This window comes from Meriones unguiculatus, chromosome 7, assembly GCF_030254825.1.
Source record: "Meriones unguiculatus strain TT.TT164.6M chromosome 7, Bangor_MerUng_6.1, whole genome shotgun sequence".
NCBI classification, from domain to species: domain Eukaryota; kingdom Metazoa; phylum Chordata; class Mammalia; order Rodentia; family Muridae; genus Meriones; species Meriones unguiculatus.
Window position 1 is genome coordinate 80,624,907 of NC_083355.1, and position 7,904 is coordinate 80,632,810.

At 45.2% G+C, this 7,904-nt stretch overlaps 1 long non-coding RNA gene across 1 annotated transcript; it reads left to right on the forward strand.

Moving 5' to 3' along the window:
* The first annotated feature begins 268 nt into the window (after nucleotides 1-268).
* LOC132655434 (uncharacterized) lies at nucleotides 269-5,917 on the forward strand. Its single transcript, XR_009593245.1, has 3 exons — nucleotides 269-345; nucleotides 3,135-3,264; nucleotides 3,911-5,917. It is a non-coding gene; the product is annotated as an uncharacterized LOC132655434 (long non-coding RNA).
* Nucleotides 5,918-7,904: the final 1,987 nt, after the last annotated feature.

Consider the following 7,904-nt stretch of genomic DNA (forward strand, 5'->3'; position numbering starts at 1 on the left):
TAGTGTGGGAGGCCATGGTTGGTTTAGGGACATTTCAAAACTTTAATATTTTGGTAACCCATGCTCCATAAATCATTGAATTACATCAAGTCTATTTAAAAGCCCTCTGGGCAGCTGTTTAAAATGCTGTCACCGCAGTAAGCAATGTCCTCAGACTCACACGGCAGGCCTACTCGAGAAGGGGACGAGGCGTTTGTTTGTGTTTCTTTCACTCCAGTGAGGGTTACCCTCTGATTCTCCACCTCTGTGAAGAGCCCTTCCGCTTCCGGTTATTTTAGAGTCAGGATCCGGAGGCCGCTCAGACCAGCAGCTCGCATCTCTTCCTTACCGTCTTTCTGCAAGCCGGTTAGTGGAACTAGCACAAATTGCTAACCTCAGATTAATATGTTTAATAAGAGAAACCTGGACTCTGTCAAGAAGGCAGGCAGGCAGCCCACAGGATTGGTTGCAGCTGAAGGATCCCGGGGGCTTTTTCTAGGTCATTGCTGGGGGCTGAGGACCACCTGTGTCGCACCTGCAGGCAACTCCGGCTAATTACCCTGGGGAGCTCAGCTTCCTCAGCCCCACTCTCTGGCCTCTGATTTGCTCTGGGGCCCTGAGAATAAGGGGGTGTGGGGAGCTAAGATGGAAGGGAAAAGAATCCTGAAGTGAGGCCCCAGGCATCCCTTTCCGAGTATTTCATGTTTACAAAGGCATCTGCTTGTTGCTGGGGCTCTCAGCTTCTGAAAAGAAAGGCGCAGCTCATACTCTGTCCTCCATGATGCTCCAGTGTTAGTGAACTGACTTTGATGTGTGTGTTTGTGTCACATTGAGTGAAGCAGGAGGGGCCCAGTATCTTACAACAGTCTCTGGTCGTTCCCAGCACACGGCAGGTATGCATGCCACTGATCAAATCAGTTGGCTGAATACAAATTAGGTAGAGACTTTGAAGTTAAAGTGTGAGCTTGGAGGGATGACCTCATCCCTCTGAGCTTCAGTTTGAGGAAAGGATTTAAACAGGAAAAAATGTGTTGGTCTGTGTATGTGGTTCCGTTAGTAGAGTGGTTGGCTTAACTTGCACAAAGCCAATGCCCAATGCCATGGGACTGCTTGTGGGGGTACCTGCCTGGAAGGCCAACATTTGGAAGACGAAGGCAGGAGAATCAGAAGCCTCCTTGACTACATGGCAGCATAGCTTAGGGAGTTCAAGGCCAGCATGGGGTACATGAGATTCTTTTTTAAAGAAAGAAAAAGAAAAAGAAAAGAAAGAAAGAGAGAGTGAAAGAAAGGAAAGAAAGAAGGAAGGAAGGAAGGAAGGCAGGAAGGAAGGAAAAGAAAGAAAGAAAAGAAAAGAAAGAAAGAAAGAAAGAAAGAAAGAAAGAAAGAAAGAAAGAAAGAAAGAAAGAAAGAGAAGGAAGGAAGGGAAGGAAGGAAAGGAAGGAAGGAAGAAAGGAAGAAAGGAAGAAAGGAAGGTGGCTACAACTCATGCCACTAACGGTATATATCATACCTAACTCATGCTAACTTATACTCTTGCATGGAATTTGCTATCAGCAAATTCACACGGCTATCCTGTGTGAGGGGATGAGCCAGCTGACAAGGATGGCCAGGCTCTGTTTTGTGCGCCAGCTCTGGTGGGGAGGTGTCCTGTGGGCTGGAGGAGGCCGAAGCCAGGGCAGGAGCGGGGAGGGCGTCTGGGCCAGGCTGGGCTCCCCTGGGGAGCAGCCTGAGGTCTGGCCCATGGCCTGGGGAATTTGCTTTGGCCCAGCTGCCTAGCCCAGAGGCAGCTGTGTCTCCCAGGACCTGCCGTCTCTGGGACTCCCCTGCCTCCCACAGTTGTGGATTCCGAGCAGAACATAGCAACAGTGCACAAAACAGCCTCGCTGGAGGAGAGTGGCAGCTCACAGACGCCTTCAGAAGGGACTTGGGGCCGGGCCCTCTGAGCCCTGGGACTCAGCCTGTGTTTGGAAATCTTAGCAGGGCCCCAGCCAGCCACTGGCCTAGCCCTGACCTTCCAGAGGTTTCACACTGGGTCGCTGTTTCTTTACAAAACAGAACTACAGAATGTTCTTTTCGCATCTCTTGAGTTTAGGGCAGAGTCCGAGGGAGTCTGAATTACCCCCTGTGAGATCACGTTTACATCCCCCGCCTTTTCCTCCTTTCTTTTCAGGAGTGTTTGATACTTGCTCTTCATTTTTTGAAATCTGTGTGCACTCAGGAGGCAGAGTATATCTGTGGGAGTGGTGGTGGCCATGGTGGGTGATTTTGGGGACAAGGTGTTTGTGTAGGTAGTCCCAGGTAGTCCCTTGTAGCCCAGGATGGCCTCAGACTTAGCACTGTCTTCCTGCCTCTGTTTTCACAATAAGGAGATCAGGCTACTGTGCTGTGTAAGTGTTCTAGAAGGCAAACCTGTTGAAGGTTTGGTCGAGAGGCTGGGAGGAGGTGAATCTTTACAGAGGAGGTGGGAACTGGTAGGAGACGCTCAGGTTATTGGAATGCGCCTTCAGAGGGGTTGGTTACAGGGCCGTCTTTGTCTTTGTTTTGCAGTTCCTGTGAGGTAACCACCACACACTCTCTGGCATGATCTATCAAACCCCAAGGCAATGGGTCAATTGATCACAGACCACCCCAACCCCCACCCTACGAACCAGAACTAACCTTTCCATTTTATAAATTTCATTACCTCAGGTACTTGTTCGTCATGGGAAGCTGACAAACACACCCCGCATTTCTATCACTTTCTTCATCGCCATAGCACCGGGATTAACTTTTCATTCCTTGAATGTTGGTGGAATGAGTGGCTTTACAGTGGGAGCGGTAAACCAGTTATTAATATTCAGCCCTAGCCAATGGCCACAGAAATGAATGCAATAGCTTTCAGCAAAAGGAGAGTCATAAGGTTAGCCAATTTCTAAAATCACGTAAAGAGATTGTTGATAGGAGAGCTGGCCTATAGATTCTCCCCCCACAAGAAGACTACAGAGAGGAGAGCTGTGACTTCTTGATAGAGGAGCTATTTTCCCTACACAGCTGCAATGAAAATGGGAGAAATTTATATCTATCTAACAATGAAAATGTCTTATGTTCCCCTCACCCCTGTTGAGTAAATCTATGAAGATAATCAACTTTTGCCTGCTTTCTCATTTTGCCTCAAGGCCTACCAGCACGCTTCATTTTCTGGATGACTGTAAATATGTTGCTGGTTCTGCAGGGAAAACAGGAATCAGTGTACACAGCAGCAGCAATTGGGTCTGGGTTTTTCAAGCCTCATCTTTGCTCTTTCTGGTAAGCCAAGCCTGGTTGTTTAGAAGCTGTTGGTTTTGATGGCTTTGAGAATGTATTGTGCTATGTATACATTATACAGTTATATATATATTTTTTTTCCTGAGTAATTTGATTTTGATCAAATCTCCCAATATACGTTTCACCTCCCCTTAATTTGCAAACTCGTTGTGTATTCCAAAAGACTGTCATCTGCATGGTTAGATTCGTTTATGCTTATCACATCTCATGGTCATTGGCAGGAGATCGAGGTTCAAAGCATGTGAAGACTAACGTGTCTCTCTCTCTCTCTCTCTCTCTCTCTCTCTCTCTCTCTCTCTTGCTCTCTTTCTGTGTGCGTGTGTGCGCCTGTGTGTCTGTGCGCATGTAGAGATGTGTGCAGATGGGAATCCCCGGAGAAAGCCCAGGACTGTGTTTAGAGGTGCTGGTTTAAGAGAAGCAGGCTTGCCAGCCTGGATGTCAGTCACCACTGCTGGGCTTGGCCGTGCATCTACTGCTGCAGTCAAGAGGCCATTTCTCTAACTAACTCACCAAATGTTGAGTGTCACAGCAGTTTTGGGTGCTACTATGAAAGTTGCTCTCATTGTGTCTGTGTAGACCCATGACTTTCATCTATGTGACCTTTGGAACTTCTTCCCTCCTTTCTTAGACCATCACTGATCTACAGCTCGGTAAGCGGACCCGCCATTTCTAACATGGGCTGTGGAGACCCTTCATTGACCTCATCAGGGCTCCAAAGCGGCAGTCTCCTCACGAAGCCTCCGAGGAACATGGAGTGTCTCCAGGTCCAGCGTCTGTAGACCATAGGTTATGGTTTTCACTGTGAAAAGGGAATATTTGTAGGAAACAGTGAAAGACAAGAGATGCTGTTCTGGGCATGTATGGGGAAGATGGTGTCAAATGGCAGGACAAACCACTGTGGTAACCTCCAAAGTAATTACGGACATCTGGGTTGATGAAAAGAACCAAAGGATGGCAGGCATTCTGCGTTTGGGACTAGGTTTTCCCAAAGGAGGATAAATGGAAAAAACATGTTTGCTTTAACTGCTGACTCATGGTACAAAGTTTTAATTCAGGGGCTTTAATTGAAAATGCATCAAGAATGTCAAAGATTTACATAGAAAATGTTTTAGTATATTGGCAAGATACTGATTCCAAAACCAGATGGCCATTGTAGAAAAACCAGCCCAGGGGCCTTTGTTTTCCTTCTGTTTCTTTTTGTGAGGTGTTTTCTTTTATAATTTTTTTTTTTTTAGTATTTCATTAATTATAAGCAACACCACCTTCTTTTTAAGACTGAAGAATAATTATGGAGTTTTGAAACACATATTACACTTTAAAAATATATAAAGTCATCATGACTGAAAGCTGCGATATGAAAGCATTCCTGCGATTGAGGCTTTGCATCCCAGACTCTCATTCCCTCTCCCTAGGGTCTGATCTAATGAGGCCATATTTCTCAGTTCCTATTGCCCATGACTGTTGTCTCTGTCAGGGGTCATTCACTTGCAACAGAAGGTTGGACCAGGCCTGAAATTAGCCCAGAAAGTACAGTTTCTTGTAAGAATAGCAAAAGTTTTCACTGTCCAGAGCCCATGTTTGGGGGGCGTCACTGAGCTAGACATCTCATCTGAAAACTCATCCATCTTTCTCTTGAGTCCACAGTGGCTCTCCTCTCTGCACACCTGCTGCGTGATGACCTCGCTGCTTCCCCAGACTGCCTCGTCAGTCTGCTTTTCTGGAATTCATAGGCTGGACAATGTGGGTTCGAAGCTGTCATCTTCATCTTTATTTACAAATTATGCCACCTTTAAAACATTTTAAGACTCATTTTGTTTTTAATTATGTGTGTCTCTTGTGTGTTTGTGCCAAGTGAGTGCAGGTGCCTTCTGCGGCAGAGAGGTGTCTGATCCTCTGGAGCTGGAGTTATAGGCCGTTGTGTGATGCCCAACATGAGTGGTGGGAATTGAACTCAGGTCCTGCCTAAGAACAGTCAGAGCTCTTAACCACTGAGCCATCTCTCCAGCCTGCATAATATGTGGTTTTGAAATTTTTTTTCTCTCATCTTCTGTCCTTTCTTACATTAGTCATTAATTAGGAATTGTAGGAAGCCAGAGGAGCCAAGGACAGCAGGAGAACATAGCCCACACTTACCAATAATAGGGCTCATAGAGGCTCACAGAGGCTGAAGTGGTAATCATGGAGCCTGCACGGGTCCGAGCTAGGTCCTCTGCATTTGTACTATAGTTGTTAGCCTGTGGCTTTGTGGGACTTCTAACAGTGCGAGTGGGTGCTGTTGGGACCTTTTCCTTCTTCTGGCTTGCCTCGCCCAGCCTTGATGTAAGGGTTTGGGCCTCAGCTTATTGTACAGTGTTATGCTGTGTCCAGTGGCTATCCCTGCTCTCTTGTGAAAGGAAATAGAGGAGGAGCCGATCTGGGGGGTGTGGAAGGAAGATGAGGGCTACTGGGAAGAGGAGGAGGAGGACTGGGAGGAGTGGAGGGAAGGGAAACTGGTCGGGATGTATTGAAAGCAAACAAACAAAAAAAAATCAAAAATAAAAAGGAAAGAAAGGAAAAATTATTCCATGTCTACTCCCTGTTTGTTGACTATACATTTTAAAGAATTGTTCTTTTTATGTTTACTACAGAGATACAAATATGCATCCTTGACTTATTGGAATTTATTGTAAGTTAGTAACATTAGTTCTTCTTAGACAATTAAAATACCTTCCCGAATTTAGAACCATCTGTGTGGTCTAAATACTCACACCCCTCTCCTAAATCCTTATGTTGAAGTCCTTGCCTCCATCATGATGGCACCGGGACCTTGGGGAGGCTATTAGCTCATGGACGTCTAACCCTCAGGAGTGAAATTAATGACCCGACTAAGGAGGCTTGAGAAAGACTCTTCACCCCTTCCACCATGGGAAGACCCAGTGAAAAGATATAGCAGCTGTGAGCCAGAAACTGGGTCCTCACCATACTCTGTGTCTGCCTTAACTCTGGGCTTCCGAGCTTCAAGAACTGTGAAGAATACATTTCTGTTGTTTAAAAGCCACCGGGTTTGAAGCATTTTCTCACAGCTGCCTGGGCAGATGGAGGTGCCCAGTTACCCCGCGTTGGCTGCTGTTATTGTTGTCATATGTTTTATTTCTGCATACTTTTCATCCCACAAAACATTATTGTTGTTGTTTTAAGCAGTCAATATTTATTATGTTTTAGCCAATGTTTACCTTTTCCTCCTTTACATTCCTTCTGTATGACCATGTTTCCAGCTAGTGTTATTTGCCTTCGGCCTTCCTTTGGTATATTTTTTTTTTAAGTACATAGCTACTGCCAACACATTCCCGCCGTATTTGTCTTCCAGAGTCTTTGTTTCAAAGCTTGCTCAGTAACTCTTGTAAGTTGTTCTTCTAATTGCTTTCTGCCCAAACTTACATAAAATTTGTTTTTCCACCTTCAAGAATAAACTTCCATAATTACAGGAAATTATGTGGCTTATAATTAGGAGGTCTATGATTTGCATAGAAGATAAGATTCATGGGGTGTTTTAGAACACAAGACTGCTCATATGCCAGGTAATGCCCTGGTCACGGGGATATAAACTCAATGGAGACTTGCTCTTGACTCCTAGAAGGTCATAGTGTGGGATTATGTTCTTGTGATAGCTGTGGGATAGAATTCTGTATGGGGTATTTTAGGAGCCAAAGGAAGAACACCCAAATTAAAATTAAGAGCTAAGGGACAATGGCCAAGAGAGATACCTTGAATTTTAAAGAATAGATTTTTGTCAGATCCATGTACCAGTTAAAATTCTGTAAGGGCTTATTTCCAGATTTATACATGTTATAACCTTCTTGCTATGTCATAAACATAGTCTTTCCCCGGGGAACACAGAGTAGGAAGAGAGAATGGGGAAAGGGGAAAAAAATCTGTTATCTGTGCTAGCCTTCTTGTGTCTCTTCTTAAAAACACATAAATCCAGTAGGAGTGAAGTCTTGTTCTATGACCTCGTTCAGATTTAATGGCTTCTATAGAAGTCTTCTCCCTAAATACAGTCATACTGGATGGTAGGGATTCATCATATGCATTTGAAGGTAACAAAAACACCCCAACCCATAATAGACAGGCATTAGGGAAAAGAAAATGTTTTCAATTGAAGTTAAAGTGTCAATGAGGAGGACACATTGAAGACATAGAAAAGAAATAACATGGACCGTTGGAATGATGTCCACAGAGGCGAGACCTAGCCTTAGATTCCACAGGGAAGGAGGCTTGGAGCTGGTGTAGATGGAGCCATCTGAAATTCCTGCCCAGCCTTAGGAAGCAAAGTCAGGTGAGAACAAGAGATGGTCAGGAACAAAGGATTCGAGGTGAAGGATAGACAGGTGATTGCTGAGGGTGGGCTGCTCCAGGAGAGCATGGAGGTGATGGCTGACTTCCCGCTCGGGATGCTGAGCTCTAACTGGAAATTCCCTACCTAACTTCCCAACCAGTCATACACAGATGATCTCAGGCATAGGGGACCATGCCTGGCTTTTCTTTACCAAGGCTGCTTTCAAGAGAACTACTTTACTTTTGGAGATCAACATTAATGCCTTGTGAGGGTGGTACCCCCATAACCCAATTACCTTCTTCTGGGC